This window comes from Heloderma suspectum, chromosome 6, assembly GCF_057233095.1.
Source record: "Heloderma suspectum isolate Gila_16-S chromosome 6, 16-S_ref, whole genome shotgun sequence".
NCBI lineage: Eukaryota > Metazoa > Chordata > Lepidosauria > Squamata > Helodermatidae > Heloderma > Heloderma suspectum.
Window position 1 is genome coordinate 123,405,851 of NC_139463.1, and position 21,651 is coordinate 123,427,501.

Here is a 21,651-nt window from a genome sequence, read left to right on the forward strand (position 1 = left end):
TCTCTCAAAATACATTTTTATACATTTTTTGAGCAGAGAACTGTTGCAAAATTTGGAGATGTGAAAGATCTGATGGATAGATGCTATGCTCCAGTCTGTTCATTTGTCTAGATCAGGTCAGTTCATATCAGAATTCAGAGAGATCGAATTCAAACTCAGGCAACCCTGCTCAGGGGCATAGCCTATAATAGCCACTGAGCCACTAAGACAGAAAGGGGAGTGATAAGTGGAGGCAGACGTCCCTACTTAGCTCATGCTACAATCCCAAGCACACTTGGATGAAGGCAAGCACCTCTACCAAGTAAATTGTAATTTGTTTAAGGATTAGGATTTTAATATCTTTTTTTTTCATTTGTTTCACTAGTTGTTTGGAGCCAAAGAAAAAATGCTGAGAGGGTGCTATTCAGGCAGAGGGAGGGTTCACATGCAACAAGAAGCCGCTATGGGGTTCCCGCAGAGCTTCTTGTCTTGGCAGTGGCCGCCATGTTGAATATTCATAGTGGGGGAGCACCATAGCTTGTGCTAACCCAGCAAGGGTGAGTTGCTGAGGTTAGGGATGCCGGAGAAATTTGAGATGGTTTAAAATGAGCTCAGATTTCCAAGAATGCAACCCACGGAATCTGATGCGGAGCGACCCCCCCTCAGGCCATGCAGAGTCTGTGGACTTTCGGATGATTTTTTTTTTTTTTTTACTTTCCCGAAATTTACACATATCAATCAGTAGAAAAATACATAACTTTCTGCTGAGGAATCGTTGAATGGAATGGGGGACACTACACTAAATGTAACGTGCTGAGGTAAATTATGTGAATATTTACGCAAATATTTACGGAATTATTTCCATATTTTTCTGCATGATGAAAAAAAATATTTGCATCTGCCTGTGGGCAGATGATGGAATGAAAAGCACCTGACAATCCGGGAAACACAGACGGAGAGGATTTTACACAGAACGTACATCCCTAACTGAGGTGCTTGACAGGCCACCCGCAACCCTAAAACAGGCCATGAGTCCTGGGTGGCTTGTCAAGCATCCCAGCAACCCACCTTTGCTGAGTTCACACACGACAAGAAGCCACTGTGGTGGTGACACGGATTGCCAACTTACGGCCCACAAGTGCCACAACCCACCATAACTAATAAGCCACAGTGGCCTGCAGTGGACAAGCAAACCAGGTCTCTCTGTTGAAAGATCCTCTGGAGAAGAAGATATGTGGGTGTATTAGATGTTTAAGCATATTTAGGCATGTCAGAGAATTTCTCCACGAATCTCAGGGAGGCCGAATGCCAGTGCATTCGGTCCCCCGAAATTGGTGGAGAAATGGTCTGCCACCCCACCACCACCCCCCGGGACGGGACTTACCTTGCTTGAATGTCCCTGGCGGCAGCGGCTCCGGTGGCGGTTCGGCAGTGGTGCGGCAGCAGCGACGGCCAGTCTTCCGACCGGCTGCCACCGCCGCCATTTCCAAGTAAAACAAACAAACAAACAAATGTGATAGGCTAGGTAAAGATTTACATAGCCTATCATGGCTAGATTTTAAAAAAACACCGTGATAGGCTACGTAAATGTTTACGTAGTCTATCACGGCTGACTTTGGGGGAGGGGAAGCGCGTACACAAATGGCGGCGCCCATGGGCGCCGCCATTTGCGTTCCTTATTTTGGCACGTGTAGTCTACGTAAACATTTACGTACACTATGGCGGAAATAAGGGGAACGCAAATAGCATTGCCCTTATTTTCGCAGTAGTCTATGTAAATGTTTACGTAGACTACACGTGCCAAAATAAGGAACGCAAATGGCGGCGGCCATGGGTGCCACCATTTGCGTACGCGCTTTTTTTTTTTCAAAGTCAGCCATGATAGGCTACGTAAACATTTACGTAGCCTATCACAGCTGACTGCAGGGACGCAAACGGCGGCGGCTACAGTCGCCACCATTTGCGTCCTGGCAGGAGACAAGGTTTCATGGCCGGAGGGATGGGGCACCTCCCCCCTGGCCAGAATTTTGGTGGGGAGGGACGGGGCACCTCCCCCCCGGCCAGAATTTCGGGGGGAGGGACGGAGCACCTCCCCCCCACCGCGAAGCAAGCGTTGGGATCAGGTGAGGGACTTTCGTCCATCCCTAATTTAGTATACAAATAGCCATAGGTTTGCCCTGAGAAATGCCCAGGGTCATCTGAATTTAGGTGCATAGATGTGTAGGTATTTCTCACAATGAAAGAATAGGCAAATAGGAAAAGAGCAACCAGAACCGTGGGCAGTATCCCTGCTGATTCTCCTGTGCCCTGGGGATTCCCTTCTGCAAGTAGTGCACACAACTTACACAAGGGAGATTTAGAGCTTCCAGGGGCAACCCAAAACAAGAGCAAATGCTCATTTCTGGAAGAAGGCAGGTTGATGGAGCTCACATAAGGGAACACCGCTGACCTGCCTCCTTCCAGAAACGAGTGTTTCCATTCATTTCTAGGCTTCATCTATGGACTGCACAAGTAGTGGGTCTTGCTTTTGCCATGGAATCGCCGGGACCCACTGTTTGTTGGGATTGTGGGGTACAAGGGAATCAGTGGGGGCACAAGCACCCCCTTGGATTCTGCCCCCTTAGTGTAAAAATATCTTGGTTTATAGATAAATGTTTGACAATTTAGAAGAGGGAACTATTTAGTAAGACTATTCGCAAAGTGACATTTAGGGCACAATCCCATCAGGATGGCTGTAAGCCTCTGAATTCAGAGGCTTACAGCCATCCAATGCAGAGCGTGAGCAGTAGCAGAGTGGCGGGGATGGTAATACCTGCAGTTTAGGGCAAAGTCAGTGCTTTATAGCAGCAAATGGTGTACAATACACCATTTACGGCTGTATTTTTCCCGCAATAGGTTAATGGCAGCTGCCATTAGCCTATCGCATCTTATAGGGACCTAGAGAGCCGCTCCCTCAAGTCCAGTGGATGCAGCTGAGCTCCGGAAGATTCCTCAGGGGCCAGGGCCCTGAGCAGCTTGAATTGGCCTTCCACAGATCCCCCTCCCAGACCAGACAGTAAGGGGTTTGTACATCTCTATTCCCCAGTCCTTTCCTTCCCCTTCCCTCCCCACGGGAATGCTCCCTTTCTGTCTTCTGCCCCCCTGCCCCCCACCCCCCCCGGATGGGACTTACCTTTCACGAATGTCCCTCCCGGTGGCAGGCGTTGCCCTTATTTTCGCCGTAGTCTACATAAATCTTTACGTAGACTACAGGGACCAAATAAGGAACGCGAATGGTGGCTCCCTATGGGGGCCGCCATTTGCGTACGCGCTTTTTTTTTTTTCAAAGTGACCCGTGATAAGCTACGTGACGATTAACGTAGCCTATCATGGCTGACTTTGCAGATCTAGCCATGATAGGCTACGTTAATCGCTACGTAGCCTATCACAGGGGCGTTTTTTTTTCTTTTGAAGTTCGCAGCCGGGGAGATGGGGCGCTTCTCCCCGGCCTGAATTTCGGCCCGGCGAGGCGGGAAGCCTCCCCCCCGGCCTGAATTTTGGCCGGGCGAGGAGGGAAGCCTCCCCCCCTGGCCTGAACTTCGGGGGGAGCAGCGAAGCGTCTCCCCCCCAACGCGAAGCAAGCTGCGATACCAGGTAAGTGACTTTCGTGCACCCCTAATTTCCATATGGCTCAGAAAACTTAAATTTGCACAGTCTAAGAAACCCTAATTGCTAGAGGGGAAATGGAAAGGGGGACACTGGGACATCTCTTCCTCAAAATGGAGGACTCAGAGTGTACCCCCAAATTGTGACAGTTCTTCCATGCCACTCAGAAAGTTGGAATATGGTAAAGATATATTCAAATATGCCCCGGATACTAGAAAAACAGGATAGTTATACAGTTGTCAGTCAGAATGTAGGACATGATCCCCACCCCCACCCGCCACCCTCCATCTTAGAGGCCAACAGATAACAAGCAAAATCATTCACGGGACAGAATGAGGAGCTAGGGTGTTTTGCTATTCTTATTTATTTATTTATTTATTTGCCACCCATCTGGCTGGCTACCCGGCCACTCATGCATTTGAATCAGCTTTCAGGGATTTCAAGTAGCTTTCAGGAATGTGGATGTTTGCTTACAGAGTGCAAGCCGAATTCACTGGTGTAAGTGTCACAAGCGAACACCAAGTGTGCCATAAGAAATAAATTAATGGCAAACATTTTAATACTCCAGTTCAGTGACACAGGAGGCTGCCCACAGCCTCTCTGCATGATGCTCTGCTCAGACTCCACATCCTTCTATTCAACCTCCACTAGAAGAAGGCGATTCTGCCCTACCTCTGCACTAGGTATGACTGGGACATTAACAGAATAATCCTAGGCATACTTACCTGGGAGTAAGCCCCATTGAATCAATGGGGCTTGTATCTGAGCAGACATGCAAAGAATTGCACTGCACATCATTCCCAAGATGCAAGAAAATTAGCAGCCCTCAGAAGGAGCCGCTTCTCTGAATGAGTCACTGCACCAGGCTGCCTTCCTTCTAGTCAGGAGGCATGTCTAGAACAGGGACTCATGCAGAGACACAGGGAGGGAGCGTTTCCTGACAGCTGGCAATTCTTATGCTTATACATTTTAAAGTCAACCCTTTCAGATGGAAGAGTAAATTTTTTGCCTCCTAAATTATTTCTGGACAAAAAGAAGATGTGCCTCAGCTGTCAGCTCTTTGGAAGGCAACAGGATTAAATAGATTTTTTAAAAAAATATCCACAATGTGTGTTGTGGACATCAAAACCATCTCTGCTGAAACCCACCTCATTCACACATGAGAGCTTGCCTCAAAAAAGATCAGCCCAGATGGCCGAATGCGACAAGCAATGAGCATCAGCAAAGAGCCACACTGATAGGGCTTAACCTGAGCTGATATTGCTGTGTGGTCTGGCTAGGGATGTGTGAGGGATCTGTCCCATCAAGGTTTTTTCCAATGCGATTCCCCAATCTGATCCACCTGGAAATGAACACAGACATGCCTCACGTTTGAAATCCATACATTCCTGGACTTGCGATGCATTCCGCAGGACAGGAAAAATGTGTCTGATAAAATGTGCATATTTGAAAAGTGCGCCAAGAAAATGCATACATTTAAAAAATGCATACAGACACTCTTCAGTCAGTGAGTGGATGCATGCCAAACAAATAGGTATAATTTTCGAAGTGCATACAAAAATGCACACACACGCACACACGCACACACATTCGCACACAAACTTGTACAGAACTGACATGAAATGGAGTGTAGGAGACACAGGAGACACTTCCTGTGTAGCACTATATTATACTGATATTATGTTATTACAATCCTTCCCACATTTGATCATGCATCACTAGGGATGTATGAATTGTGTACCTTCTGTGCTGCTTGACTTCCACAGTTTACGGCCAGTGTTCCGTACCGTCGTTCACAAGGCCCCGGAATTCTCCTTTTTTTTTCTGCACCAAAAATTACGAAGATAAATCCATACCGACAACCGTAATTCCACTGCCCAGCCATCTCCGTGAGTCTGCATAGCTTCCGTAAGAAAGGCTATTTTTCATAGATATTTACGTATTTTTTCCCTCTGCCCTGAGATGTGCAGTAATTACATTCAGCCAAAACACTTCCGCCTCCTCGGGGCTTCCCAAAAGAAGGCTGCCCTAGGTGTGCCTGCCTGAGCGATGCCCTCTTTGTTTAAAGCAATGCTGTTTTAAAGAAAGAAAAAACCTTTTAAAATGACCATGCCTGTCTGGAGCTCTGCACAAGGTATTATTCTCCCTGTTAAGCTTTATACTTCCACATCCAGCATGGTTGTTGACGTTGTGAGGCAAAAATGGAGAGGAGAACCAACTCTGTGCATGTCTACTCAGAAGTAAGTCTTACTGAGTTCAGTACACCTTACTCCTACACATGTCAGCACCCCACTTGCCCCCAGCTCAGCTTTATATTTCCACATCCAGCTCATGATCAAACCGCCTGTTAGTTATCTCACTGACTGGGTGACTTTGGGCTGGACTCTAACCACTACACCATACTTCTGTTATGAAACTCATGAAGAAAAAGAGACAGTATAATGGAAAGTTCTTTCTGAAGCAGTCACACTTGTACAAATGCAGCATGAAGGGAAAGATCAGCAACCTTCTCTTTGTTTGAATAAAAAGCACACTCTGCACATGCTCAGGGAATGGACAAAATGAGGAATAAACATACCAGGGAATATGAAGAACTATATTCTTCCATTATGTGTGGGCGGGGGGAATCTCCCTCAATCCAGGTGTTCCCTTGGAAAAAAAAACCCATTCACCCAAGGGTCTTCTGAGATAACTAACAGGAGGTTTGATCATGAGCTGGATGTGGAAATACAAAGCTGAGCTGGGGGGCAAGTGGGGTGCTGACATGTGTAGGAGTAAGTTGCATTGAACTCAGTAAGACTTACTTCTGAGTAGACATGCACAGACTTGGCTCTCCTCTCCGCTCAGAGGATTCAGTGGCACGGACTGAAGGGAATTCGATCCCATTTCAGTCCGTGGCGGAATTCTCTGACATCCCTATCAGCATCACTGACTGCCAGTGCAGGATGAGAACAAAGTGATGATGACACGGATGCCGCTTCCTTTATAGGATTTTCACAAGGCCTGTTACCATAGTGTGTTCTGACACTATGCAAATTTTCTCACTGGCCCGGGGTTCAAATAGTAGCCACAGGGGGCTTTAAGCTTCACTGTAGCTCAGGCAAAAAGCTGTCAGTGGCTTCAAGAGTGTTTTCTTTTTTCTTCAATTAATGTTTTCCCTTCACACATTCAAAATGGCACCTATATTCATTCCACTCTTCCTCTTAGCCCTGCTCCCAGGTGGGGGATTTCTGAAAGAAAAAGAAAAACCTCTCTGCCTCTTCCATCATTCATGAAATCATAGAATCATAGAATAGTAGGGCTGGAAGGGGAAATGAAATACTCTGGATTTTAGGCATTGGTCTGAAGGATACGAACTTAAGATAAGCCATGCATTTGGGTTTACTGAGCAGAGATGTTGTGTCTGGGATAATGCATTTTAGGTCTGGAGGCATAGTCTGTCTAACACTGTTTTTTCTTGTGTTGTCCTACACCCTATTCAGGTGTTTTCTCCCAGCTCCAGTTAAAGGAATCTGGACCAGAAGAACTGCGACCAGGAAGGACCCTTGAGCTGACCTGTACAGTCACCGGGGGCTCTGTCACAAGCAGCTATTATTGGCATTGGGTCCACCGGGGGCTCTGTCACAAGCAGCTACTATTGGCATTGGGTCCACCGGGGGCTCTGTCACAAGCAGCTACTATTGGCATTGGGTCTGCCAGACTCCTGAGAAAGGGCTTGACTTGATGGGGTACTGGACTGGGAGCACAAACTATGCTCCAGTTTTCCGTGACCGGATGACCATCTCCGTGGATCCTTCCCAAACCAAGTACTTTCTCTGGCTGAACTCTGTGACAGCTGCAGACACTGCCACGTATTACTGTGCAAGAAGCACAGAGAGATGGACTAAAGCAGGGACCTGTACAAAAAGGGGAAGCGGGTTGTGGCAGTGCTGTAAGGGTGATGTAATTAGTGCTGTGCCGAAAATTCCTCCCAGATTTTTTTTCCCAACCATTCTCATTTATAGTTACGGATGATGTGTGTGCCCATTTCACTCGGCAAATCTGTCGGACCACCAGTGCCCATGCCCCCCAAGCTGCGCCCGCTGAGGACTCCCCCCTGCTCGCTGGTCCCCAGACCACCCTTCTGTGTTCGGTAAGCAGCCCGCAACTTACCCACATAGTGCCCACATAGACTTACAAGTAAAAAAGTGCTGTGGATCGCCCATATACTCTAGTTTCACAGTACTATTTTGCGTATAAGTCTATGGTCATGGGCTGCCGATCGCCATGTTTTTTAAAAACATGACGATTGGGACAGAAACCGACAGGCCTGGATAAGTTGCAGGCTGCTTACTGAGCACAGAGTGGGGCTTGAGTGCAGCCCAGAGGGCCAGAGAGTGGGGGCAGGGGCTGCTGGGCAGGTGCCGGGAGAACCCAGATGGGAGGGTGCTCGTCCATCCCTATTCTCATTCAATTTGATAGAAAAGAAATTGCTTTTGAAAAGAAATTCAAAGGAGAAGAAATTCTGGAGAATTCTTATAGGTTGGGTTTGGGATTCTTCTGCTTACTTTACTTATGAGGTGGCCATGGAGCTTAATTTACTTGTGAGGTGGCCATGGAGTGTACAGAGATTAATTGTATAACAATCTCTGTGGCAGCCCATAGCCTCCTCAGCTTCCCACACTTCAGTTAAAGCCATCACAAGGAAGACATCATAAGGCAATTCCTCCCATGGGGCTTTTCCAGTTCAGGAAGTGGTGACCTGGGAGGCTGCAGACCAATGGGAAGATGTGTAATAGAGAGAGAGAGAACTCACGCAGCACCCTGGGCTGCCTCACAGGGACTGGGTAAGCTCAAAAAGACCACCCAAAGAAATTCAAAATTCTGCCTCAGAAGAGTGGAAGCCTCGACTCAGTTGATGCTGTTGCCACTTGAAGAAGCAGTGCAATAAACCAAAAGACCTTCGGAAAAAAAGAAAGGACCTGTGAGATACTATCCCTACAGATAGTGAGCCCTCTCTGTGAGATACTATTGGAGAATTTCTCCTCCCCTAGGAGAAATGTGGTGAAATTGTCCCCCTCCCCGCAGTTTCTCTTCCCACAGATAGGCTGGAGAAGTTTGCGAAGCCCTTTGCACACAGCTCTAGATGTAATACAGATCCCTGGCTCTCCTTCGACCTTTTCATGTGTCCTTTCCATGCATAGGGCTAACACATTGAGAGCAAGGTCAGGCTGCTTCCCAGGGCCCCACCTCTACCATTGCATGCCCTGCTGGCCCACCCCCTGATGACTATGCATCGATCCTGAACCCATGCAAAGGGGCTCCTACTCATCAGCATGAACAGGACTGCTGCGTAGGGGTGTACAGATTCCCCACCGTCCGTTCCGGTGGGTAATCCACCCAGGGGGGAGGCAATCCATTCCTCCCCCCCACCCAAATCCTCCGGAGTGGCTCTGCTCTGCTAGGATTCCATGGAGCTGCCCGGCTTGAGGGCTGCTTACATGCTGGACCTGTCCCATTCTCCTCCGCACCGATCACCTTAAAAAAAAAAGGCTATCAGCAGGATGTGCCCATAGACTTATACGCAAACTAGAGCTCTAAATCTTGCAAATACGTCTATGTGTCCATAGACTTATACTCAAGATTCACGGCTCTAGTTTGCATATAAGTCTATGTGCACATCCTGCCGATAGCCATTTTTTTTAAAAAAATGGCGATCAGTGCTAAGGCAAATGGGACAGATCCAGGAGCAAGTAGCTGGAGCCGTTCCGTGCGGAATCCTCCTGGAACGGAGGTAAGTGGGGCTGATCCACCATGGATTCTAGAGGCCGGATTCTTTGGATGCCCGGATTCTATGGAATCCGGCCTTATTTGAATCCGCGACATATTTCTCTAACATCCCTACCTCTGTGTGATCAGGGCTCCAAATCACACGGAGCTCTGATGCTCAAGCAGCTGCTCATGCGTAGGCTGCCCCTTTGCAGACATCTGTGCTAAGGGTGAGCATCAAGTGGGAGGGGGCAGCACAGGGCACAACATCAGGGGCAGAGTAAGGAGGTCTGGCCCAATTCCACCTTTCCCACATCAGCCCTACATTTGGAAGGAACATGTGAAGAAAGTGCATCTGCTTGAAAGCACCAGGGCTGTGCGTATGCTATGTGTGACACAGAGATTTTGTGCCAAGAAAAGCATCCTTCCTCTGCATAAAGGTGCAACAGGACCGGCCCTACCATTAAGCAGAGTGAGCCAGTTGCCTCAGGTGGCAGATGCTGGAAGGCAGCAGCAAGGTGGTGGAGGAGAGAGCTGTGTGCCGACCAGCCTGCTCTGTGCCTCCTAAGCTAGCTTGCTGCCTTCTCAGGTATGGTGAACACTGTCTTGTTGCCAGCATTGAAGAAAGATTCAACTGCCAGCCCAGTTGGCTTTTGTACCTGGAATGGGACGGGATGCTGTTTTGTCCTTTGCCTTAGGCAGCAAAAGGTCTTGGGCCAGCCACTGAGTGAGAAATATGCATGTGGGAGAGATGAAAGAGGAGATTATCAGTAGGGTACGAACCCCACTCACCGGTCTGTTTTGGGGCATATGCGGGGCGGGGAGGCAATCCGTCCCTCCCTCTGGAATCCTCCCTGGCCAGCTTCGCTCCGCGGCAAGTCCATGGAGCCTCCGGCCGGGCCCGTCCACAGCCAGACTTCTGTCCGCTGCCGGTCTGCGGATGCAAATGGCATCCAGTGTAGCTGTTAGATAAAAAGTTCTTGCTTCTGGTTGAAAGAAAGGATGCCAGACAGGCAGCAGTGGATCCAACACTATTTTATTGAACGTTTTGCAAAACGGGTGCAGAGCAGTCAGCAGTCTGGACCCCGAACTAAGGAAGCATAAGTCTTTTTATGCCCCCTCCCCTTTACAATTTTTTGTTAGCCAAAACATGTCAACTGACTGAGCCATTAGCTGACTCATTAGAGCACGACTGTGTCAACATGTTTATTTCTGATTATGCTTATGTGACTGTCTCACCAGACTTCCCCTTTTTAACAGATGTACACTGCCACTGGACATGTGTCCGGTGGGCTCAATAATTATGACTAATAGATCAAAGGTCTAGCAAAGAGCTGACAGCCAAAGAATAAGAGGACAGTCTTTTTCTAACATAGCGGACGCCATTTGCGTCCCTGCTCTTTTAGTGATAGGCTACGTAAATATTTACGTAGCCTATCATGAAAAAAGTAGCGGCGCAAATGGCGTCCACTCCACCGGAGACCATTTCCATCCGCAGACCAGGGCAGTGGACCACAGCAGATGGACCCGGACCCAGCCGGCAGCAGGTAGGGTCCATCCAGGAAGAATTTCGCGGGGTGGCAGAGGGGAGTGGTCCATTCCGCCACGGACTCTGGGGGGCTGGATTCTTTAGAATCCAGCCTCATTGGGGTCCGTAGCAGAAATCACTGCCATCCCTAATCATCAGGCTTCTGAATTCCACACCCCGAGCCTCAGTATATGTATCCAGGCTGGATATGGTAAGTTGAGAACCAATGCAGGATGTGGAAGACACATTCCCCAGATACCTGTTTACATATAGAAGAGGGCCAAATAGCAACTTAGTTCAACGTTGATATGCTGAACTAAAATGGGTCGCTTACAAAAAGAAGGTCCCTTTTCAGGGCACTCCAGTTCCCATGAAAACCTGGAATCAGCATTGCAAATAGGCAGGAATAGCACAGGTGCAAGCAGGGATGAGAGGTGACGCTGCCGATGTGTCTACACTGCAAAGGTCACATACTGTATGTCCAGATGCACAATGTGATACATTGTTGTGCCACAATACTTTTTGTTGGCACTGGGCATCCTTAGACAGTGTACAGTTATTGTACATCTTGGCTGACAGGATGCAATCAAACTTTACAAGGAAAACTCCACCGTAACTGTAAAGTACTACTAGGTCGGCACAACCTGTTCATGCGCCATCACAGGTGTGTTTATCCACAAGACCATGTCTTGTTTATCCACAAGACCATGTTTGCAGAAAGCAATTCTTGAAAGCTGAGAGGAAAGGGACGGTTTTGCCACAGTTCCAGTCATGGTGGCATCACAGTGATAAAGCCCCATAAAAAAATCATAGCTGGGGGGGGGATCGCAGCAGTGCAATCTGAGACAGAACTTAGAAACCCCTACAAGAAATGACACATGTTCTTCTCTCTGCCTCTTTGGTGCTGTACAGGGTGATAACAACACAACCATTGTCTTCTTGGATCAGCCCATCTCTCCCAGAATTCTGGTTCCAACAGTGACCAACCAGATGGTTCTGGAAGCTCACAAACAATGTGAGAAAGTGATGGCTGTAGCCTGGTTTCTGTGCCCAGTATCTGTTGTTCCAGTGTATACTGCCCCGGACCATGGGGGTTCCATTTCGCTATGGCTAAAATCTATCATATAGATAGATTATCCATATTATCTGACTCCGCACAGTTAGAGCCTACTGTATATATAATAGGTTATATTCTAGCTATGGCTATTATATTAGTTACAGTTAATATATGCTAATAATCTATCCTCATTGTAATTGTCGACCACATTATCCTCCCTGGAGGAATCCAGATGTTATCTCCAATCTGAAATTGAGGGGGGCAGTGGTGTGCAAGGGAATCCCTGATATTTTCTCTGATCTGAGACAGGAGGTAACAGGAGAGATGTGGGCAGTGTGTGTGTACAGTGCTAGGAGGAGCAACCTGTTCTGTGGGTGATCTCCAAGGACATCCCTCCTCCAAAAGGCCTGACTCTGAGGAAGGACCCCTCAGAGCCAGGCATTTGGGTCTGGCTGGCTCTCTGAAGAGCTGCTCTGGCCACTTTTCTGGCCAACATGGTTCTTCAGAGAGGGCGCCCGCCCACTCACCGCTTACTCTGGCCGGATCCGCAGACTGGGCAGCACAGCAATGGGGTAAAGGGTAGGGATGTACGAAAGGCACTTACCTTTAGCGGATTATGTTTATGGTTGGGGGGGAGACGTTCCGTCCCTCCCCCCAGAATCCTCGCCGGGGGGGGAGGCACTCCATTCCTCCCCCCCCCCCGGAATTCTGGCCAGCCAGCTGTGCTCCGTAGTGATTCTGCGGAGCCGCTGGCCCGCTCCGCCAGCAGCCGGACATCCGGCCACTGGCTAGCAGGGACACAAATGGCAGCAGCCGTAGCCGCCACCATTTGCGTCCCTGCAGTCAGCCATGATAGGCTACGTAAATGTTTACGTAGCCTATCAGGCTGACTTAAAAAAAAAAAAGTGCATACACAAAGGAACATTTGTGTTCCTTAGTTTGGCACATCTTAGTCTACATAAACATTTACGTAGACTAAGACGGCGAAAATAAGGGGAACGCAAATAGCAAAGCGGACTGGATAAATGTCTTAGCCGATTCTTCCAGACATGAGTTTTACCTTCAGCTGAGCCACCCTGAAAGCTGCAGAGACAGCCATTTATTACTGTTCTAGGCAAGCAAAGTGAGGGAGGAAGCCATACAAAAAAGGGAAGGAAATGGTTTATGAATAATATTGTCAGAATGACATTATTATGCTCTAATATCCTAAACAAGGATCTTAGGCCTGACTAAATGTCTTGTTCACTGGTGGATTGTCAAAACTCTCCGTTCTCAGAATCATTGATTCTCAATCCCCGACATCTTCAGGTAGGCCTAGGAAAGATTCCCACATGACACACCCTGGGGAGCGGCTCCCAATCAGTGTCAACAATAATGGGCTAGATGGACCAATGGTCTAACACAGTATAAGGCAGCTTCCTATATACTGAATTAATAGAATTAATAGAAGCATAGCTTCCAAATCCCAGGAAGTACTAGTTCCCCTCTAATCAGCATTGGTTAGGCCTCATCTGGAGTACTGTGTCCAGTTCTGGGCAGCACATTTTAAGAAGGATGCAGACAAGCTGGAGAGGGTTCAGAGGAGGGCAACAAAGATGATCAGGGGACTGGAAACAAAGCCCTATGAGGAGAGACTGAAGGAACTGGGCATGTTTAGCCTTGAGATGAGAAGACTGAGTGGAGATAGGATGGCACTCTTCAACTACTTGAAAGGTTGTCACAGAGAGGAAGGCCTCTCTTCTCAATCATCCCAGAGTGCAGGACACAGAATAATGGGCTACAGTTACAGGAAGCCAGATTCTGGCTGAACATCAGGAAAAACTTCCTGACTGTTAGAGCAAGACAACAATGGAACCCATTCCCTAGGGAGGTGGTGGGCTCTCCCACACTGGAGGCCTTCAAGACGAGGCTGGACAGCCATCTGTCAGGGATGCTCTGACTTAGATTCCTGCATTGAGCAGGGGGTTGGACTCGATGGCCTTGTAGGCCCCTTCCAACCCTACTATTCTATGATACTATGATTCTATACTCATGTTAAGACACTTCACATGAATTAGAAAACTAATTTGGCGCACCCTCATCCCCAGACATGCTAATTCTGGTGGGCGGGGGGTAAAAACTGGATATTTATATATCTCTTCCTCAGAATACAGGCTCAAAGTGTACTCTAAAATGTGTAATCTACTTCCACACCACCCAGAAAGTTGAAATAACGTAACACATCTAAGAAGCACCGATTTTAGAAGAGTCTGGAAATGAAACACTTTTAAGTATAGCAATCAGAAGATTAGAAAACATTGATTTTATGTTATAACAAAGGCCAGCCCGCTGGCATGTTGCAAGCAAACTCACACACTGGACAGAATGTAGAGCTCTGGGAATTCATTTGCCCCTTGTCGCACAAAGGGCAGTTCGGTTTACCTTGGAGGCAGTCAGTTTCCCCAAGAAAACGAGTCACGCTCAGGCTTGGTCCAACACAGTTTTATTGTTTGCAAACAGTCCAGCAAGCGGCTAATGCCGAAAACAAAGCTGGCCCTGGGCAAGGCCCGAGGCAACAAAGCCCCTTCCTCCGACTGGCTAAGGCACTTCATGGTATATTGCTTTTCTTATGTACATATAAGGCAATAAGCAACTCACTCAAAACTTTGCCCCTTCCCCTTAGCAACAGGGTCTAAGAGAGCCAGTGTGGTGTAGGAGCCAGGAGATCCGGGTTCTAGTCTCCAGCCATGGAAGCTCACTGGGTGACTTTGGGCCAGTCACAGAGTCTCCGCCCAACCTACCTCACTGGGTTGTTGTTGTGAGGATAAAATGGAGAGGAGGAGGATAATGTAAGCCGCCTTGGGTGCCTTGCAAGAGGAAAAAAGGCGAGGTATAAATGCAATAAACAGACAGACAGACAGACAGACAGACAGATAAGAATGTGCTAAGCTAAGCAAAAACAGTTCTTGTTAACCAGCTCAGTTGATGTATTAATTCTCAGCTCAGCTAATGCATCACCCTCACACACTTGACTCAGCCTTAGGCTAATTTTCTGTGCAGCCAAAATCTGGATGCAAGGTGATAGAATGCTGAGAGTTGTAGGCCTTTTCTCTGTCTAAACATGCGTAGGATTGTGCCCTAATTAATGGATCCTCTTACGGCACATGAACAGTTCTCTCATGGCATTTATACTTGTCAAATGCCATGAGAGAACTGTTCATGTGCCGTAAGAGGAACCATTAATTAGGGCACAATCCTGTGCATGTTTAGACAGAGAAAAGGCCTACAACTCCCAGCATTCCCCAGCCAGCCATTGTTTATACTGTTGTTGTTTTTTAAATTCTGATATACAATTTTAATATTTTTGATGATTTAATTATATTTTTAACTTTTGTATATTTCTATTTATATGTTTTAACTGTATAAGTTTTAATGTTGTAAAGCCGCCTTGAGTCCCATTATTGGGGAAAAGGCAGGATATAAATAAATATAATTATTAATCATTATTAATAATAGTAATTCAGTGTTCTGGCTTCCTGCCAATCAGCCTTCAGCAAGGGAAGGAGACCTTTCTTTCCCACCTTCTGTGTCAGTTGTCACTGGAATATTCAACCCCTCCCAATACAAAGGGCCACACTAGAGATGACTCAGTTTGCGCAACTGGCAATTGTGTGACTGGTCCTTTGTTTAGAGGGCACAGGGGAAGCAATCCAGATCAAGGCCATGTTGGAATGATAAGGATTAAAGCACCCTTGCCCACCTGCACCCTGGTCCTGACCTGGATTGGGGGCTTTGGCCTCTAAAACACACATACATACCCATGCAGTTGCTAATTGTTTGAATGGAGTTATGTATAGTTTGAGCTAAAGATGCTGCAGAATTACTCACCCTTAGAGGAGGCTGCCTTCTGCATCTCTGCGTGAGTCACTGCACTGGGCTTCCCTCCTTCCAATCAACAGGCATGCCTAGGACAGGGAGGTAGACTCCTCCAAATATGAGTAATTCTTGCTCTTGCACACTTTAAAAATAGACCCTTTCAGGTGGAAGAGTTTACTTTTGTCTTCTATTTCAATTCTGGACAGAGAAGAATAGACAGAAAGATTGTTTGGGAAGAACCAAGGCAGATGCATGGGGTTGAGAGGCCACCAAGCCCACCCTGCTGAAAGGCAGATCCTTGGGCACATGAGTTCCTGCTCTAGAAATCAACCCGGACTGCAGAATGGTACAATCTGATGTTTCAGTATGATCTGGACTGCGCTCTCCTTGTCCACTGTATTAATTCTGCATTGTCTCATTTCTATGTCATTCTGTCTCATCCCATGCAGTACTTCATACTGTTACATGCCCATGCATATCCACCCAGGTGAGAAGGAGCTGACACTGACTGATGCTTCTCGCTTTATGGGCTTTGAGGAGGGCCCATCACCAAAGCAATGTTTGACTTCATGCAAATCCTCTCACTGCCCTCACATTCAAATAGCAGCCCTGTGGAGTGTTCAGCTTCACTGTGGCATAGCCCATCCTGTTTTGGTACTACTTTTATTTGTTCTGTTCTTGGGATAAAAAATGGCATCATTCTTTGTTCCCCTCTTTCCTCCTGGCCCTGCTCCCAGGTGGTTATCTCCTAAACACTCTCCAGCCCTTCCACAACTCATAAAATGGAATACTACAATTTTAGATGTTGATCTCAATGGTACCGGATTAACAGGATCCATTAATTATTATTATTTTATTAAATAAGTGGGGATGTGGCTATCTGAAAAGAAGTGTTTCAGGTCTGGATGGATAACCTGTCTAACTCTAGTTTTCCTTGTGCCCTCTTGCCTTCTCCCACCACCACCACCACGATTCAGGTATTTCCTCCCAGCGCCTGTTAAAGGAATCCGTACTGAGACCAGGAGAGATGCTTGAGCTGACCTGTACAGTTAATGGGAGCTCGGTTACTAGTGCCTATTGGTGGAATTGGGTATGCCAAACTCCCGGGAAAGGGCTGGAATGGATGGAACACTGGGATGGGATTGCAAGCTATGCTCCAGCTTTCCACAACTGAATCACCATCTCCATGGCTCCTTCCCAAACCAAGTACTTTCTAAGACTGAGCTCTGCGATGGCTGCAGACACCTCCAAGTGCTACTGTGTGAAATACACAGTGGGACAAACTGAAGCAGGAACTTGCACAAAAGGGGAAACTGGATGGCAATAATCCTATGAAGTTGATTTCGGGCACCCTGAACATACTTGGTAATGAAATCAAACAGACCCTGCTAAGGCTCATGACTTCCAGGTGACTGAACATTATGGCTCAGTTGTAGACTTGAAATCTTATATACATCTTTATATGGCCCTTTTTACTTGAGAACATAATGGTACATAGCTAAAATGTTAAGAACACTTTTATACTGATTTACTTAAGCATTCATTCTCTGCTCAGTCTTTGGTGAAGGAAAAACATCATCCCAACTTTATCAGAGTTTATGTATAAGAATGCTACCCAGTGCCAAATACTCCATTCATTCTGTAGATCTGTATTCCACAAGGGGATCTACATTTATGGGATTTTCTAATTCATCAGTCCTTGTTTTCTATGGTGGTTGACAGAAGGATACACTTGAAGCCATGAAAAGTGATCAGATGGAAAACATGGCTTAGAAATGATAAGAGGAAATGGTGCAGTCTTCCACATAAAGAAGAGGTCTCATTGCCTTCACTGGGCTAACACTGGAGGTTAATTGTAGAGCACTGCAGAACATCACTATGGAATACAGAGTGACCTAGCATACATAGGGATGGCACAGGTGCCTGATTCAGTCTGGGAATCCAGCAGATCCGCTCCTGCCCACACGCGCAGAGCCCCTGCCCCTGCTCTCCCCCAGCCCATGCTTGGCAAATGGCCTGCACTCACCCCGGCAGCTTTGTCCATCTTCACAGTCACCATTTTCTGAGAAGTAAAGTGGCAATTGCAAAAATGCACAAATTTGTGCACACGCAGAAATGTGCATTTTACGAATTCTCATATTTCCATATGTGCAAAAATGCGTATGTTATGAAAAATGCACATCTCTGTACACACATTAATGTGTACCTTTGCGAAAATGCACATTTCACACATGAGAAAAAATGCATTCGCAAAATGCTCATTTTTGCACATAGAAAAACATGCCCATTTTTGTGATCGCCTTTTTTTTAGAAATGGCGTCCATGGAGCTCAAGAAAGCCACTGGGGTGAGTGTGGGCTGCTCTCCAAGAGTGGGAGGGGCTCAAGCGCAGTCCAGGGACCAGTGAGCGGGGGCAGGGCCTGGGCAGGAGTTCAGAGAACCCCGACAGGGGTGAGTTCGTACTTCCCTAAGTGTACGGTACTACAGTCATAAATCACTTATCAAAAACATATGCTGGGAGAAGCGTAGTATACCTTCTACCAAATTCATAGGTCTACTCTATTTATAGTACAGTAGTAGTAGACCTATTTATAGGTGTACTCCATCAATAGGTCCACCCTAAGTAGGACTAAGTCTGGATCAAACCCAATGTTTTCTACCAAATCCTTGTTCTGTTTGGAGTAGAGTCTTTGATAGTATCCTTCTAGATTTCAAGTACACAGCCAAAGTTTTTGTATAGGAACACATCACTGTGGCTACTGGGGTTGCACTGTGACTAACACCCTTATAAAATCATCCCAGTTCTCAAAGAAAGGACACCAATGGAGGAGGAAATGGTAATGTACCACATCACATATCCAGTTTAATTGGGCTAACAAAAATGGAACAAGCACAGGTTTTTCTCTTTGCCACTGCTTAAATATACACCCAACATTTTTTTTTTATAAATCTGCATAATTTCCATACAGATGTATCTTAGGGATCATGTAAGTGGCTAATAGTATGAGCTGTGGGTAGGGATGGGTGAATTTGCCAAATTCAATTTTGTCAAGGTTCTCATTTTACACATTTTATGCACATTTTTTCAAACATGTGCATTTTTGCAAACATTGTTTCGCATAAAAATAAAGCTTTTGTGCACAAAATTCCCCCAATATATGCACACTTGTGTGCACTTTCAAATGTATGCATTTCTATGCACACTTTTTTCAAATGCACACATATTTGGTACATATTTTATTTTTACTTTGATTTTGCAAACTCTGTTGCAAACTTCAGAAAAGTACAAACTTCAACTGCATTCCAGTTTGTGTTTAGGTCCAGGAAGTGCAAATTTGAAAACCAAATGAATTTCTCATCCACCCCTACCTGTGAGCTGTGGAGAAAGAGAGAGGCTAAGAGAGACAGAGGGAAGGGGGAGAGAGAGAGATTTGTCTGTAATTTAAATATATATAGCAGGCCAGCTACTTATCCCTGGCTTAGATCTCAGAATGACACTAAGAAAATGCCTCACTTTCAAAAGGTTGAGGGAGCAACAGTCAAACTCATTCTGAAAAATCAGCAAGGGTCAGAGAGAAAACAGAAGGACGATAACAGCACCTCACCTGCTGATGGACCAGAAGTTCTCCAGGGGCAAACACATGTTGTTCTCTCCTCTCTCAAAGCAGAACACCCTGAAAGTCCAGCCAATGTTGTGATTTATTAATAATGGGGGGCGAGGGAATCAATATTCAGAGATCCACACTGAGTTGTCTATTTGAAAAACAGTCCACTTCAAAACCAACAGGATTTCTGATGTATGCACATAATTAATCTCCACCCTCCCCAGGCGACACGAGTGTGTTCCTATACTTCTTTCTGTTCATCGACTTCACCATATTTACAGAACTGCCTAAGTAATTCAGCACTGAGTGTTCTCTTCCCCTCCCCACCATCTCTCTCTCTCTCTCTCTCTCTCTCTCTCTCTGCCTTATATTTCTTCATGTCTGAAGATGTCACATCTCTCACAAATGTCATATGCATCTCTAGATGTACAAAGTTAGCTTGCCACCAAGAAGCCGTTAGACTAAATCACTAAGGAATAAAACTGTCATCTCTCTCCCTCTCTCTCTCTCTCGCTCTCTCTCTCTCTCACACACACACACACACAGAGTCTCTGAGCATTCAAAATTATTCTTTGACAGGAAGCCCAATTGATTTATTCTTTGACAGGAAGCCCAATTGAAACTTTCTGCTTTCCAAGCAGAAAGTTTCAGTGGGAGGGGCTATAGCTCAGTGGCAGAAAATATACTTTGCATGTAGAAGATCCCAGATTCCATCCCCGGCGTCTGCAGATATGGCTGGAAAAACCCTACCCGAAACCCTAGAGAGCTGCTGCCAATCATTGTTGACAATACTGGGCGAGATGGACTAAAGGCCCATGAGGTTGATTGGGCAGATGGGGCAAAATGAAGGAAAAGATGGTGGGGGGGGGATAGTGTTTGGGAGATGAGGCAGTGGAGAGGGAGTCACCTTCCCCCTCCAGGTTCTTGAATATGAACACTGGAGTGTGCAGAATGGAAATTAGGGAAAATACACATACCCACGTATGAGATGGAAATGCCACTGTAAGGCCAGAGGAAGAAATGCAAAGAAACATATGCATATTTGTCCAAAATGCATTATGTTCTCGAGTGTTTCTACATTGCAGAATGTGTCATTTTTGAATGCAGAAATTAATCATCCAAAATGACATTTCTCTGCCTCAAATGCTGATACAGGTTTTAGAACTAGCTGTAACCACCGTGGGATATACGGGAGCTACACGGTGGTACAGGCCAATACAAAAACCGCTTACCGGAATGCACACAGGAATGGAGAACATTCTCTCTTGGCACACACTCAGGTCATGGTAACACACCCAGCATTAGCAACCAATACAGCAGGACTAATGTTGGAGCTACGGACTCAAGGGGAGCACTACAGTTGATGCAGGCCTCCCTTCCAACCCCCAAATTTATGGCACCATGCCAGACAGCTTCAACTGCCACCATCTTCCTTACCCACAATGCCCCTGAGCCCCACCTCAATTTACGCTACCCAGAAACATTAGAGCTAATGAAGATGGTGGCAGCTGCCTTACCTGGTGTCACAGTCTGCCCCCCTCCAGCCGGAGGGGGGGAGGTAAGGCTGGGAGATTCATCAGAGGGTACAAGACAGCCTAGGGCCTCCTCACCCTACTACTGGTCTTGCAAGGCATACTGTTTTATCTGAGGGAATGTAGGTGTCCAGCAGGGGGAGCTGTCTACAAGTCTGGAAGAAGGTGAAGGACAAAGCCAGGAAGGAGGACCATAGAGTTGGGATGGCTCAAGGATGGTGAGGAGCCAGGCACAGGAATCTCATAGTGTGAGCTATGTAGTCACCAGGAGAAAGAGCTCAATGTTGTCCTGTGGCACCAGTGTGTCTATGGCTATGAATTTCTTTATTTTTTTGAAAGAGCAAGAAGGGAAGACCAGACGTTTCCTGTCAAATTTGGGATGGTGAGATTTAGCAGAGATTTTCTCCCTGAACCGGCATATTGCATATTATGATGTTGCTCAAAGCAGAGGAAACCAGAGGAGATAAATGTTGGAGACAAAGCAAAGGCTATTGGTTGGTAGCCACCATGAAAGCGATCCTTTGATATTTTACTGGTCCAGCAGGTGGCAGCCTTGCCCCAGAAGAATTTGTGCCAAGGCTTAGGGATGTACGAATGCCACTCACCTGTCCAGTCCGGGGCATCCGTGGTGGGGGGGAGGCTCTCCGTCCCTCCCTCCGGAATCCTCCCCGGCCGGCTCCACTCCATGGCGGCTCCGCAGAGC

General features: G+C 46.7%; 1 protein-coding gene and 1 gene segment (V, D, J or C); both read left to right on the plus strand.

The window, feature by feature from the left end:
• Positions 1–21,651, plus strand: part of LOC146342978 (immunoglobulin gamma-1 heavy chain-like) — a 675,086-nt gene that overhangs the window by 298,604 nt on the left and 354,831 nt on the right.
• LOC146342982 (uncharacterized) overlaps positions 1–21,651 on the plus strand; it is a 197,270-nt gene that overhangs the window by 26,088 nt on the left and 149,531 nt on the right. The window lies entirely within an intron of this gene.